Genomic DNA, 16,290 nt, shown 5'->3' with positions numbered 1-16,290 from the left:
TGCAAGTTCTGTATTTCTTCATATAGAAAGCTTGAAAAGTCTTTAGAAATATTTTTTTTTCAAATGTTAATAATCCCTTGGTTTTAACTGGGCTTTAATTAATGCTAAAATAATTGGATTGACTTTGAAATTCTTCCACTATGTAACAATACCACACTTTTAGAGATTCCCTGCCCTCTCCTCCTGCTTCCCTTAGTATTTTGCCTAAACCTGGCTCAGTGGCCTGGCACCTATCACTCTCTTTTGTTAAATGTCATATAGTTTTTCTCTGGGAGGCACAATGCTATGCATGAAGCTTTACAGATCCCGGCTGTAGAGAATGCAGTTTACATCACCAGCGGATGTTCCACATGGGTCTGACCTGAGAATAGAGCAACAGGTCCTAACAATAACTACAAGTGTTTATTTTACACTCCTGAAGATGCCATTGCTGCTTGGCTGGTGGTGAAGCAGCGCCAGATTGATACAGATGCAACCAGCTGCCCTCAGGAGCACTTTGGGAGTCTGTTTTGTGGACATGGACAGGTGAGTAGCAAGATCTCTGCCACAAACCTCCTGCAGTATCCAGAAATATGGCTGAAGTCATCAGAGATCCATCTCTGACAGTGGAGGATCCTGACTGGTGCTTCTGTTACCTACACAGGGCTGGTTTTCCCCAGAAGTTAAATCAAGGGAACATTGAAAGCTCTATTTTGTGAGTCAAGCAGGCCGGACTTTAAAGGTACTTGTCAGATGGATGAAGAATTATTAACTGCTCTGTGAAAAATGAGCACCTCCTAATACTCCAGACTGGCAGGATTCATTTTTAAATTAACTTGCCAGATTAGAAAGTCAGCAAAGTGAGACAGTGGCAAGAGATAATCTGCCGGAGAGGGGCAGGCATCCAGAGCTTCTCTGGGCAGCCTGTGCCAGGGCCTTACCACCCTCACAGGGAAGGATTTCTTTCTCATATGTAATATATATCTGCCCTCTATTAGATTAAACCCATTGTCATCGTCTTATCACTACACTCCCTGATAAACAAGCCCCCTCTATCACCCTGTAGGTCCCCTTCAAGGACCAGTCATGCTCTAGCAATGCCGCATTTCCTGTTGATTAGAAAGGGAATCCAGATGTAACCATCTTTGTTGTGGAGGTCGAAGGATCTGATCCTATGGAAGAAAGCTGTTCTTGAAGTTGGGGGGGACTATTCTTTGTCCTTAAAGCCAGATAGGTACATCAGGACTGAATATAGGAGGGATGTTACGTTAAACATGTTTGCATTTGCCGTGGCTTAACCCGAGAGGCAGCTAAAACAACCACACAGGCGTTTGCTCACTCCCTGCCCAGTGGGATGGGGAGAAAATTGAAAGGAAAAAAGTAAAACTTTGGGGTTGAGATAAAGACAGTTTAATAGGACAGAAAAGGAGGATAATAATAAAAAGAATTCACAAAACAAGAGATGCATAGCACAATTACTCACCACCTGGAAACGATGCTCAGCTGGTTCCTGAGCCATGCCACCTCCTGGTCAACCCCCAGTTATATACTGAGTATGATGTCATATAGTATGGAATGAACAAGCCCTAATATTCCATATTAGGACTTGTTCAGCCTGGAGAAGAGAAGGCTTTAGGGATACCTTATTGTAGCCTTCCAGTACCTGAAGGGGCCGACAGGAAAGCTGGAGAGGGGCTGTTTATCTGGGGGTGTATGATAGGACAAGGAGTTATGGGTTTAGTCTACAAGAGAGTAGGTTTAGATTAGATATAAGGAAGAAGTTCTTCACTCTGAGGGTGGTGAAGTTGCCCAGAGAAGCTGTGGCTGCCCCCTCCCTGGCAGTGTCCAAGGCCAGGTTGGATGGGGCGTTGGGCAGCCTCAGCTAGTGGAGGGTGTCCCTGCCCATGGCAGGGGGGTTGGATCTAGATAGTCTTTTCCAACCCAAAGCATTCTATGATTCTGTGTTTCTATGACCCATCTGAGCTACCTGAAGATGCCATGACACAGAGCACTCATGCAACCTGTTCTCTGTAAATAGGCCTTCAGCCTGTCTTGGGAAGACCATTTCCATAACCGCCTGCTATTCTTTTTTCTTTACATTTTTCAGCCTTTTTCCCCAGAGCATAGACACAGCTTCTGTACCTTGCCTAAAACATAGTGCTTCCATCAGCAGTTGCATCTCCATGAAACAAAATCAGCTATTCTTCAGTAAAGCTTTCACAGGCAACAGAAAAGTGAAAACAACTGCAAATACACCCTGAAACTCAGTACAGCAGTCAAATGAGCCTGATTTCTTCATCTGGATTCAATAATTCGGGGTTTACAAAGGGAAAGAACGTGCACTAAGACTCACATTTTACACAGCTGTTTTCTGTCCTTCAGTAATGCTTAGAAATTTTAACTGTGGCTCATTTCCCCTCACACTGTACAGGGACAAAATGAAAAGGTTGTGCCAATCCTCCCTAATTTAAGAAAATGAAGGATTTCCAAATATTAGCATTCAAAAGTCCAGCCAGTCTGCTGCTTGTCACCAGCTTTATTAATATAATAAGGAACAAGATGTCCTTAATGTAGGATGAGCCAAAAAGTTTGCTTGATGTTTATGACAGAGTGAGAAACATGCTGCAAGCTGCTGAGTGGTCAGGACGTATGTCTGCTCCAGCACTCCCCACGTCCTGGTTTCGGGGATGCTTGTCTTGGGGTATGTAAAGGCCTTTTACAAAGCAGAAAATAAACCACCGGCATTACCAAGCGAGTGAGGGCACCGCTCTTCTATAGCTGTGAACTGGAAGAAGGCAGCTGAAGAGAGGAACTTCCCCTCCTGTGTGGAAATGTGGTGGTGATCTCCAGTAAGCAGCATCTTCACTAACCTTAGCCCAAGCCTAAGCAGGCTTACAGTCCCCTCTGTAGGCAGTGGAGAGGTAGAAACTATTTCAAGGAATTATTTACTCCAACATACTGTCTTTAGCTGGGGAAACAAGCCCTTCTGCAGGGATTTCCCTCTTCTGCCACTGAACACAAATGCGGTAAACAAAACCCCCAAAACCCACAGCATCCTATTTCACTCCCTCTGTTGCAGGTGGAGATGAAACGAGTCCACGGGAAAGCAGGAGGTGAGAGCCCCAGGGAACCTGTGGGAAAGAATCCCAGTGGGGGCTGAGGTTCCTTCCCCAGTGCCCTGAGAGGAAGGGCTGAAGGCTGGTGCTGCTGGCCTTTGGCAGCCCACCTCAGTGGAGGGTGAGAGCTCCCTCCAGCTCCTGCCCAAAGGTAAGGGAAAGCATTGCTGGGCTGGATGCAACCCAGCTCTTGCCTGCATCTTATATGGGTGGCTTCTGGAAGGGAAACCTTTTCCCCACCATCCAGTGACCCTATCCCTCTGGATCTTTCTTCCCTCACCTCCCTTGTCCTCCTGACTCCACTTCACTCTCACCATTGACGCTCTATCTCTGGCCAGCCTTTCTTCCAAACCTGGTTCCATCACTACAGGCTGGCCCACTAATAGTCCTTTACTACTTACAGGCTACAAGAACAGTCTGTGCAAAAGCTAAATACCTGGGCCTGCAGTTGGCACTGGGTTAATGCAGAACATTTCATAGTGCCTCATCCAACACAGAAACCTGCCTCTCCTGCCCAGAACTGCTGAGAAAACTGATCCGGGAAATGTGACCATTGCTTCTTCTCCTGCACTAACCTGCCACCCCTTCCACACATAGTGCCTACAGGAAATTAGACACCTGCTGTGGTCTTCTGGCAGTCATTAAGTGCTGGCATAGTATGTCTGCCAAACCGCTTCTAATCAACCCCCTTTTTGTCTGATGCAGAGTTATGCCAAGATACGCCTTCTTTGTGTTTCCCAGGTCCTAACAGAGCTTTCTTTTCTGTACCATTCCCAGAGATGTCTTGAAAGACAGGAGGATGAAAAATACAGAAAACTGTGAACTAGTCACACAAGAGTTATAGGAATATACTCATTCTCAGCTAAACCTTTATGGCCTGACTGCCCACAACCTACTACCTTATGGGGGAAATCACAGAATGATGGGGGTTGGCAGAGACCTCTGGAAATCATCTAGTCTAACCCCCTGACAGAGCAGGATCACCTAGAGCATGCTGCACAGAACAGCATCCAGGTAGGTTTTTAATAACTCCAGAGATGGAGACCTCCACAACCTCTCTGGGCAGCCTGTCCCAGGGCTCTGTCACCCTCACAGTGAAGAAGTTCCTCCTCATGTTTAGGTGGAAATTCCTATAGTCAAATTTGTGCCCAATTGCCTCTTGTCCTGTCCCTGGGCACCACTGAAAAAAGACTGACCCCATCCTCCTGACTCCCACCCCTCAAGTATTTTTAAGCATTGATAAGATCCCCCCTCAGTCTTCTCTTCTCTAGGCTAAAGAATCCCAGGTCCCTCAGACTGTCTTCATAAAAGGGATGTTCTAGTCCTGAGAAAGTAGATTAATTTTGAGCAAGACTTAAGCTTTGTGGCACAGTTTTTATTCAAATGTGTTGCTGCAGAAACGTTTGGTGGCCATCTTCATGGGGTCCTGCTCTGCAAATCTAATACAGCTGCTGGAGGGGAGAAGAGGGGACAGATAAAATGAAAAATAAAGAAAACTTCCTTATTCCACCATTTAAACTCCATTCACTTAATGTTACTTTTTACCTAGGGGAGTATTACTGTGTTTATAAACTGTTCATTATATGCATTATGTGTGTTATAGATACAGCGCAGCCTCCATGGATCTCACAGAAGATGTTTTTAGCACACTCCCTTTTTAACAGCTGGAGCAACTCAGAAAGTCACAGTGGGTTTTTGAAACTCATCCAGCAGCACAAGGGAAAACAGCTTTGTCATCCTGTCTCAGGCCAGCACCACAGTGATGAGGGCAAGAGCTACAGTTAATTTCTCAATCTCAGCTGAAAGTCAAGTCTGTCTTGATTTAGATTCAAGCTTTGGCCAATATTGCATGAACAACATAAATTTCCAGGGGGATTTGTGAGTACCCAAACTTTTTTTTTTACCAAAGGTCATGTCTGTATTGCTTTAATTTAGCTCAATTGCAATGACTGTTGCGTTTCCACTGACCTTCCAAAAAATACCAGGACTCAGCTAGTGAATCCAGTTTAACTGAGGATATAAAGATGAAGGGCATTTAAATACTTACAGGAAAAGTCTCCTTCAATTTTAATCTGTTTTGTTTTAAATTAGGCTAATACCAATTAAGGAAACTTGTTTTGTTTTTCCCAGAGAGTTTCATATAAATATTTCCTGCCATTTATTTATTTATTAGAGACTGTATTTCCACTGACTTCCCTAAGCATACTTCTGGAGGGAAGCCACCCCCCGCAGATGTCTTTGACACACAAAAAAACCCCTCCAAGCCAAAGCTGGCAAACTGCAGGTGCTCAGACATTTATGTTGGAAGGAGATGCCTGGACTCTAGAGATTTCTCTGAGATATTTGCTGGGGTGGAGATCGCACAAAGCCTGGACTTCCACCTCTGTCTCATGTTTCTCTGCCTTAAGCATCCAAGAAATTATGAGTCCATAGGATCCTAATATATGTAGGAAAAGATAGGGCAATCCATCATGATTTCCAAATTTTAGAGGAAAACTAATGGTTTTATTAGCAAAGCTATGCAGAACTCCTAATTGCTTGTGTAAGTAAAAATTAACCTTGAGATATTTGATGATATATCATTTGCTTTTTGAAAGGACACCTGCATCCTGTAGCAGATTGCCATATGGAGGCTCTTAGCATCAGAGCTGTACGACGTGCAGAAGGTGAGCAAAGAGAATCAAGCATTATACCTCAGCACACTGCAGAAAAAACCACCCCTGAGATGTAAAACGTTGACACAAATGTACAAATGCAGAGCTTCCATACTGGTTAGCGAGTACACAGAATGTTTGGGTTTACGGATACAACCGGATTAACTGACTTCTTTTTTAAATGATACATCCACTTTAATTAGCCACGCCTGTGGCAGGCTGTTCATTATCGTATTGCCTCACTTCTAAAAAGGTAAATACTTGGCGTAAGTTGTCTGACCACTGGAGGTCACTTTTGGTTTAGAAATCCTCCACCTTGGAGGCCCTCTGGCAACAACACATCTGCTGCGAAACCAGAAAGAAGCACAGTTGGAGTTTGCAACTTATGAAATTTCATTGGAAAATATTTATTTCATTTTAGGATGTTATCGTTTAGAAGGGCTTCAGGGAGTTACAGCAAATCATCTTCATGAAACAGCTATTCTCACTAATTTTTTTTCCATATTGAAGAGTTTTGCAGTCTGGTTGTTTGAGCCTGAGAGACAATAATATTGATAAATCAATTAATTGAAACAGCAACTATAGGACTGGGCTAGAGTGAAAAAGGATGTAATTTTTTTTAGTCTTTGTGGCTATGCAGACACATTACTGACTCTGTATTTGAAAGAAGAAAATGTTAAAACTATTCACCTGATCTGTGGATCAGACATTAGCTCAAAGGCTTAACTCATATGACTCAAAGGCTCCAAGTTTCAGGCATTTGCCACTGAAGAAGTAAAGGAGCAAAGAACAGAGGGTGAGATTCTGTGTACCTGATTAATTTCTAGATTAATCCCAAAAAATCTTACTCCCCCAAGGGGCTCATCTTTACATGTTTAATACCAATGGCTTCAGAGTCAGACTATGAATAAAAAAGGATTTTTTTTTAGATTAGCCTCTTTCTTTCTGCAGTCTTTCCTGTTTTCTCAGGCTCCCATGAAAGGGGGCTGCTTCCTGGCCTCTCTTGCTTGTGAGAAGCCATGCAATCCCTTCATCCCTTGTATTCCCCACCTCTGTTGGACAAAGGACAGTTTGCTCATCCGTTACAGCAGCGCTTTTCAGCAGCAGTGCCACAAAACCAGCATTCCTCCAACATCAGGCCAAGGCATTTGCTTCATAAGACAGAAAGGGGAAAAAAAAAAGAGGGCAAGAAAATATAGAAACCACAGAAATCCTTCCATCAAGTGTTTTCTTCTTGGCCTTTCCAAGGGAAGGCTGGAGAATTTATTGAGAGCAGGCCCGTCCCTCGCCCGGTCAGAGTGCCTGTAATATAGAGCCTGCTGTGTCCGAGTAAATGATTGCTCTTTTGTGCTGCGGTCTATGGTTTTGATGATGAACTTCCTGGGAGGCTGTAAAGATATAAAGCACAGCTTGCTACTTGTTGAAGATTTAAAGAGCTATAATTTCTCAGTGGCGCTAGTGAGGGATAAACAGGCTCCTGACTCCTGCCCCTGAGCACCGTGGCCACGCAGTAGAATTTTCCAAGACACCAAAACTGCATCTTCCCCGGGGCCCTTATTAAAATTGCATATTTTAAATATATTTTACTCACTTTATTTTTTATTTCAGTTGCTGAAACCTAAGCAAAACTTCTGCCCAGGAGGAGAGTGTCAGGCCCCTGTAGGACCCCCGCAAAGGCGCTCTGCGAGGCTGACTGGGGACTCTCCCTCGCTCTCATCTTGGCAGGAAAACCGGCCCAGCAGGGATAGGCAGTGGTGCAGGTGTACGGAGAGCTTGGGGCTGACAATGAAGGTGCAACAGGAGGCACCAGCTTCAGTTGGAACAATACAGACCGTAGGTTAAATGAGAAAAAGTTTCAGGAACTTATTTTTCCTTCTGCACTTGTATGTGTAACATTATACCAGTAATCTCTCAGAAAAAATGGTGTTGATTTTCCTGTGAGGGTGGCTGCTGGCACCAAAAGTGAGAAAATTAATTCCAAGCAAGTTCTTGGGGTCACTTTCCCCCCTTGTTTCATGACCAGCAGTCCCAGGTGAGATTTACCTCATGACTGATACATGGTGCTTTTTAACCAGGAGTGTGGGGGCTTGAGCTGTCAGTCAGCGTGCCCTCTCGGGGTGGGCAGGTGCAAGGCTTTGAGGTAAAACATCTCACTGCCTCTCTCTGCTCCCACACTCTTCCCACGCCTGTCTCTAGCCCTCGACACACGCAGCTCCGTTTGTCATTTCTTTGGCATAGCTAGCTCTGTGAAAGCAGTGAGATCCACAAGACCATTGGCTCTCCTTTCCCTAACACCCCTTCCACATACATAATTTCAAGCACAGTAGAAGACAGTTCTGTGTTTCCTGAAGCACTTTGCCATGAATGCTCTTCTTCGATGAGTTCCCCAGCTCATCCCCTTTAAAACCAAAGAATGCACATTCTGGGGTGCCCACAGAATGTGGGTACACAGGTGTCCCTTTTCATGCACACCCTGTTTTGGTACCTATGGCCTCTTGGCTTCCTGGGTGACTGTGGTGGGAAATGCTCAGCTGATGACAGCCTAGCCCTTATCTGCTCACTGACTTGGACCAGAAGCTCTCAAGAGCCTACAGTGTAAGCACCAGACTTCTGCTGCTTTTCAGGAAGCGTTTTCTTATCTCCCAGAGACAGGGGGCTTTAAATGCAAAAAAAGTTTTAAGCTTTGTTGTGAATGGTACAAGCTTGATAAACTTTTAAATGCAAACATCTGAAAGTGGGCAGCGGGAAACAAATAAGGCTCACTGCTTTAAAATATCTCAGATTTTAAGGTAGCCCTGGTGCTTGTGCTTTCTGCCTGTTTGCACTGGGTTTTTCTTACATGCCTCCCTTTTAGTAGTGTTTTGAACTTGCAGCACAGATCTCAGTGTAGGTTTTGCTTAGCTGCTTGGTCAGGGCTGCTGAAGCTCACCCCTGGGCTGACCAGGCCTTCAGCTGTGGCACAAACTGCTGCTCCAGGTGAGATTCAGCTGTCACAGACCACTACAAATAGAGGAGTGAGAGGCTGACACTATGACTGCATTGACGGCCCCATAACATACAGAAGCTTTATTAAAGCATTACTCATCACGCCAAGAACTGTTACTGTGCCAAGGCAGTGTAGGCGACAGGAACTGGGGGGCGAAGCAGCTGACAGCCTTGACACTGTTTGCCCTCACAGCTTGTTGCCCTCACAGCCTTTGGTCCCCACAGACCAAGCTGAACTTTCAAATCTATATTAAGACAGGGCAGGCTCTCTGAGACATGATCTCCAGATACAGAGGGATTGCTGACCTCCAGCAATCTGCTCTAAATAAAATGCAAAAGGACTTGGTCTCCAGAGGTGCTCTGGGTGCTCCAGGGTGAAGCTCAGGGAAGGGTTCAATTTAGTGCTTGTTTTTCAGTAGGGGAGAAGGCAGCACATGCACTTGATACTGAAGGAAAGCAGGTCTGCGGTGAATACCTTTGAGGCTTATTTACCCTTGCAAAAATACATCCTTCAGTCGCTGCAGTGTCAGCCCTCCAAAATGAGAGCAAGGGGCTGCAAACAGGCAGCACCTGCTCCCTGGGCTGCAGCTGTGACCTGCCAGGCACGGCACAGGAAGGCCATCACGGGGAAAAGAAGCTCCTGCCTCTGAAAAGCCTGAGGTCTGCTCAGCAGATGGGTGCAGAAAGGCCCAGCAGAATAAAACAGAACAAGAGCCCACACCATGGACCCTGCGCACCAAGTGGTAGTTGAATCCTTGTACCTGAAGCGGTGCAGATCAGCCTTGGGTCAGAAAGTCAAGGGGGGATCAGGCCCCATGTTGGACATTCCCCAGAGAATGGGGTAGGTCCACGGGATGGAGCAGTCCCAGGCCCCAGACCATACCCATTTGCGGGCACAGCTGCCATGAGACCTGAGGGCACCCTTGCTGTGAAGTGCAGGAGACTGAGGTGGCTGCAGCCCCCAGGCAGATGGGCTGTGATCTCCAATCAGTCTGAATCAGCACCACCTTGCAGGTATGAGCAGTCCTGGCCCCAGCTCCCGCTTTCCAGCTTATGAGGAACAGCAGTTTTCTTGCGGTAAACATCTCACAGTGAGACACACAGATGCTTTCAGCATTCCAAAGAAACTGATGCTAATTAAATAGGTACCTTGCTGGAATTTGGTAAATCCGGGACTGCCTACTGCCCCAGGGAAATGACAGTGTTTTATAAATAACCTGGTGGTTTGGCCTGGTACTGGGCAGAGATTGATGGAAACTTGCCCTTGAGCAGCCATCCAGGCCCTCTCCCATGGCGGCATCAACTGCAGCAGTAGCTTTGGCAGCAGATGGCAACTTAATTGCAGCAAGGCTTTGCATTTCTGCAAGGCTTCTCTGGGAGGGTCTCAAAATACAGGAGAAGCTTCAGGTTAACCTAAGGAAGGTGGGGGGGCGGGCACAGGGCAGGGGAGAGGGTGGTGGGAGGTGGGGGAGAAGGTGAGTGGGGAAGGAAACAGTGATTACAGTTTTCAAGTGTGCCCATTTGCTTTGGGTACTCAGTATGGTGGCTCTGGGGGGATTTCACAGAAGCTCCTAAGCACCTTTCTGTTTCAAGTCTAAGGTCACTTGTGTTTAAATTCTGGTACCACCATCCCCACTATGTCATATCAGCTTCTCTCAGTGGTGCATAATTTATTGGTTGGTTTATCCCTCCTCTGAAAAGGCAAGACATATACAATCTCATTCATACCCTTATAGAAAGAAAATGTCTGCATGAAATCATATCTCTGTGGCCCTCTTGCAACACCATGGTGAAGCAGAGTAAGTATTGTGAGGTCTACACACTTAAACCAAATTTTTGCTTCTGGAAGCGTGTACTTTTTAAATCACAGGTTACTTTTCAAAGCCTAGGCACTCATATGTTCATCTTTGCATATCTAGGGAGTCTTTTTCTCCAACACCTCGCTATTATGAGCTTTTAACACGCTCAAATATATGTATTCTGTCATCCCCTCAACTTACACGATAGTGAGACATGCTGAAGTGCTTCAGTGCTATGGAGGGAAATGCCTCTCTCCTGAAGCCCTTAGCAGAAGCACAGTCAGCAGCTCCTAAAGTCCAGTAGCAAGAGGTTCAAATGATCTTTAGCACATCTATTTCTATCAGAAATCCAATATGCTGTATGCACTGTTTATTTAACACGTGATGAAACTTACACATTTGTCGTGGAACAGATTGTTCCACAGAGCGGTGGGAATTTAATGGACTTACATGTGAAGGGAATTCCCACATAGAAGCTTAAGAAGCTAAAGTACACATACAAATGCAACCCTCAAAATGTTGTGTAGGACATCTTAATTGTTAATTAAAATTATAGCCAGAAATCCACTGATGTTTCAAGTTTAAAAGAAATATTAAAAAATCCCTGCCTTTGTTCATATTCAGAGTTCAGTTTATCCTGAATGTCACTGAGATGCCCCTTAGCACTCCAGCCATCTGCTAACCATTACACACCTCTCTCTCCACAGCCTTCATTCTCCTCAGTCTGTAGGGGATTTTCAGTGGAAATAGAAAGTTTCCACTTAGGTTTCATTAAATAAACAACATGTATAAATCATCTTCCTACACATCAAAAATAGACATTCACCAACACGCACAAACTGTTGCTCCCTGAGAAACCCATGTCCTGACAGAGAGAACAACTGGTACTCCTTTTCACCCTACCTGCATGTTCCTTCAAAGATGAGACCATTTTAATTCTGCATTTCTATCAGCACCAATTCATGCCATGGCTTTTACCTTCCAAAAACAATTCTTTCAGATAGCTGCTTGGGTACCTGCAGGGAATATCTGTTCCAGGCCCACATGCCCCCAAGCCTGACCACAAACATTAATAAGCTATTTCAAACATCAGTGTTTCCAGAAAAATCATGTATGTCTATGCCTTTAAAAAGATTCAGAAATTTAAGGTTATGAAATGAAACCATAAATTTCAACACATGTAATTGTTTTTAAATCACTTTAATGTTGGTTATTTTTAAGGTAACTGAGAGCCTTGATTGTACCCCTTTCTATTCCCTTAGGGAATTCCCAGACCATTCAGTAGAGCTGTTCCTATTTCCACTTGAAGCCCTTTCAGAGCTAATGCACCCTTTATCTTTCCACTCGAAAACCATACTGACCCACATATACTTTAGCAGCAGCACTAGGCATCAAGCCCAGACCTTAAAACACGGGACCATATGACCACTGTTAGTGCATCGTTGGTGCAGATCGTCTTTCATTCAGGCTTCCCCCTTACTAAAAAAATACAGACAACATTTTTGTATTTCTAACAGGGGTCTCTCTGGCTCTGCTCTTAACACAGACCTTTAGAGCAAGCATTTACACTACTGCTTACATCACTTTCCTTCCATTATACCTAAAAGATACCATTCAACAGTGCTGCTTTACACAGACATTGAGACAGCAAAGCAAACAGTACAGAATCAGCCAGGTTTCCTTGTAGCATCTGACACTGGCAGGGCAGCAAAGGAGGGTTTCCCTCATTTAATTTTTTTGTAATGTCCAGAGGTGGAACTAGAACAGACAATGTATCCATCAGTGAAACACACGTTTCAAAAGGAGAGTAAAAATCTGGTGATGCTCAGTTCTACACACAGCACAGCTTGTTGCATTTTTCCTAGGGCTTTCAGTATTACTTCATAGAATCACAGAACCACAGAGTCACCTGGGTTGGAAGAGACCCTTTAGATCATCAAGTCCAACCACAGCCTAACCATAACTACCCTACCTCTAGATCGTGTCCTTAAGGAATTCATCTACACACCTTTTAAATACCTCCAGGGATGGTGACTCCACCACCTTCCCGGGCAGCCTGTTCCAATGCCTGATAACCTTTTCAGTAACGAACTTCTCCCTGATATCTAACCTAAATCTCCCCTGGTGTAATTTCCAGCCATTCCCTCTCATCCCAATGCTTGTCACACGAGAGAAGAGACCAACCCCAACATCTCTGCAACTGCCTTGCAGGTAGCTGTAGAGAGTGATAAGGTATCCCCTCATGCATAAGGCATAAGCTCTTACCCAGGACCAAGGGGAACCAGTTGGTGTCTCTGGCTGGTCCTCCTCCTCAGACGACATCCCGAGGTGATGATTTTCCCCCATCCTTTGCATACTCTACTAAAACCACTCTTGGTTTTGGCCATACACAAAAATACTGCCTTTAGAGTTTTAGCTGTTGACAACAAAGCTTCAGAGAGTATAATTTCCCAGTGAGTACGTTTGCTTGCTAATTTTACCTGCTGAGCTTCTTGGAAGCAGTCAGAGCAAGAAACCTGAGCTCAGTAAACCAGAGCACACTTTCCTTGCAACTGACTCGGGTATCCTAATTAAGTCATAAGATGCAGTGAAAAATTAGACCCTGGCAAACACAAATTCACCTCCAAACAGTCAGCATCCTTACCTTCATATGAGGTTTGATAGTCCGACACTTTGCTGAGTTATAAATTCTGTGCACAGCATATGAAGAGTTTTCACTGCCAACATTTTATTACCATCTTTAACCAGATTTTTTGTATGGATTTTAACAGACTGATTTTTTTGTCAAGACAGGTTCTTAATGTCAAAATCTAACTCTGCCTTTCTGCACAGCTGCACAACTCCACAGCCACAACTGTATGTGTGCGAAGGCAGCACAGCTTCTCTGTTCTGCTGTGCAGTCAAGGTTGAAGGAGGGCCGTTTTCTTTTTCCATTTGTTCCTTTTGGTCTTCTGCTTTGGTTCGGTTTGCTACCAGAGTGTAGGCTCCAATTATTAGAGATCTCAGCCTATGTAACTTCAGGCAAACTGGCCCTGACACTTGTGAGACATCTGGTTCTGTAAGGGCAGCCTGGCGAGTCCAGCATCTTGAATTCACTGCTGGCAGCTGAAGGGAACAGCAGCTTCGTCACCAAGACAAAGAGAAACCTCTGTGCCTGGACTGACTGCTCATTCACATCTATGATATACTTTCAAATCCACAACCTTTGGTTTGAATTTCATTATTTGCTATTCCTCTGCTTACAAGGCATCTGTCTGCAGTAGCTGGTGACATAAAATCGCTATTGAAACCCCTGAATCTTTCTGTTACATCTCTGACTTTGGGTAAAGTTTCTAATTCTGCCCAATGAGTTACATAACAAAATGGGCTATTTATAGCACACCATGGCAGGGAAGTCCTAATATCAGCTATGATCTGATAATAATTACCAAATCAACAAATATGGCCAGTTATGTTTGATATTTAAACTTAAGCTATATGTTTGTTTTTTTTCCCTTAAGTATGAAAAATAATTAAGTGATGGAAAAAGAAAACTTTGGGAACATAGCACTGAGTAGGGAAATAGCCTGTTGCAGGTCTGTCATCACTGTGAGTGTCACTAAGCTGGGCAGCATGTAAAGATAGACAGGACTATAAAGTGATAGTCCTTCTGATAATTAGCAGCCCACCAGGCACCATCAACTTAAGGGTCAGGGTATCACAGTCCCACAGGCTGTGGTGTGAGAGTGTGTTGTTTTTAATAGCAATGTCAGCATCAGCTGTACTTGCTTCTGCCATCCACTTTATCCCACACTACAATATATGGAGCTTTATAAAGTCTGAAACAGTTTCCTATAAGTCCTTATTCCAAGGTCCCAAGAAGAGCTGTGCCATCCCAGCTGAGAGGGAAGCATTGCCTTTGAGCTTTGGGAGTACTGGGAATATTATTCCTGTGTACCAACCAAAGCTAATACAACTGCCAAACTGTCTGACACAGAACCACAGACTGGTTTGGGTTGGAATGGACCTCAAAGACCATCTAGATCCAACCCCCTGCCATGGACAGGAACACCCTCCACTAGCCTTGGCTGCCCAAAGCCCCATCCAACCTGGCCTTGGACACTGCCAGGGAGGGGGCAGCCACAGCTTCTCTGGGCGAAGGAAATGTCAGTTTGCATCACAGGACAGGCATCGGGTGCAAGCAACACACTCTCAGCTCACTCCAGTTACTTGGTGTGCCTGTGGGAATGCACTGGGCTGCCCTCAGCATCCCCCCTGTGCTGGCAGGCAGCCTCGTGCTGCCAGCTTTGACCTGCCCTGACCCCTGAAACCACCACTCTGAGCTGCCAGGGCCAGTCCCCGATGGGTGACTTTGGATCACAGGATATTGACATTGGAAGAGACCTGCTTTTCAGACAATTGACACATAGATTATTTCACATTTCATGTTAGAAGCTCAGAATCTAAATTGACCCAACAGCCAAGTCAATCTCAAGTCATAGGCTAACACTTCCAGAAGAAAACAGCACAGCCCTTAAGTTACCAAGTTACTTATTTCTGTTATATACCAAATCTTAAGGATGTGAGCACACAAACCCATTTATTAGCTATCTGACAGATCACATTTTCTTTCTGGAACAATTTTGGGGAAGGAAATTCAATACAATTCTCCTCATTGCAGCTAAACAGGGAAATGCCACACCTAACGGATTTCAATGGCATTCCTGCTTCTGCTGAAAGGTCTATTCACTACATTTAAAAGATAGGATCCAATGTTTGTTCAAGTAATTTTCCACTGTTCCACCCATTTCTTCTGTTAAATTTGCTTTCAAGCTGTGATGGGTAAGTATAACAATCTATCAGAAAAACTCCTTAAATCATAGTACTGCATTGCATAATGTTTATTTATAAAATTCTTCACTAAATCGGTCTGCAGCTTTCCCAGCACACTGTATTTCTGAAGCCTTTGTCATATTCTGCATCATCCAACTTCAGGACCTTTCTGCCTTCACCAGAAAGCACTAACAAGTACAAGCATTTCCACTGTGCAACATATGTGAACCCAATGACTACAGTTTCTAGATCAATGGACCTGATAATCTGATATCCTCTGTGCCAAGGTGACCATCACCAAATGCCTCTGATCATAAAAACCAGAAATGGAAGAATAACCAGATGAAAAAAGAACTCTCTTCATCATTTTCATAAATTAGGACAGTTGCTCCAGCCTTTCCCAAGGTTGCCCTTCCTACCACGCACTCCCCACCACCCCTGCTGCCATGCCCACAGAACCAGGCCCCTGTCTCTTGCTCCCTTCCCTGTGCTCCCCACCGCCCCAGCAGCAGCCTTTCCCTCACTCCCTTCCCATTTCCCCACTCTCAGGACTCGATGATTTTGCCCTGTTGATGTTTTCAACCAAAGACACACATGGAAGTGTGTAGGACGGACACAAAACCTCAGAAGCTGTTTTCAGACCCACAGTTCATATCATAAGCTTCACAAGGGTTTGTGGATTCCTGCTCAGCCGGTGGCCTCTGCGAGATCCAGTAGCAACGAGTTTCATTGGAGAATTACGCAGTGTAAACAGGAATCTTGATGTCAGCTTTAAACATTGCCTAATGATTTCACTGCATGACAGGACTGGGTCAACAAGAGCCAACTTCTTTTTATAAACAGTGTTTGGAAGTGCTGTATCATGAGAAGGAAAAAAACCCATCCGTAATCATCCCAGAATATTAGAGTATAGTAATACTACATCACGGCAACCTTGGAGTGAAC

This window comes from Gallinula chloropus (assembly GCF_964237585.1).
Source record: "Gallinula chloropus genome assembly, chromosome: 3".
NCBI lineage: Eukaryota > Metazoa > Chordata > Aves > Gruiformes > Rallidae > Gallinula > Gallinula chloropus.
This window is presented reverse-complemented; position numbering follows the sequence as displayed.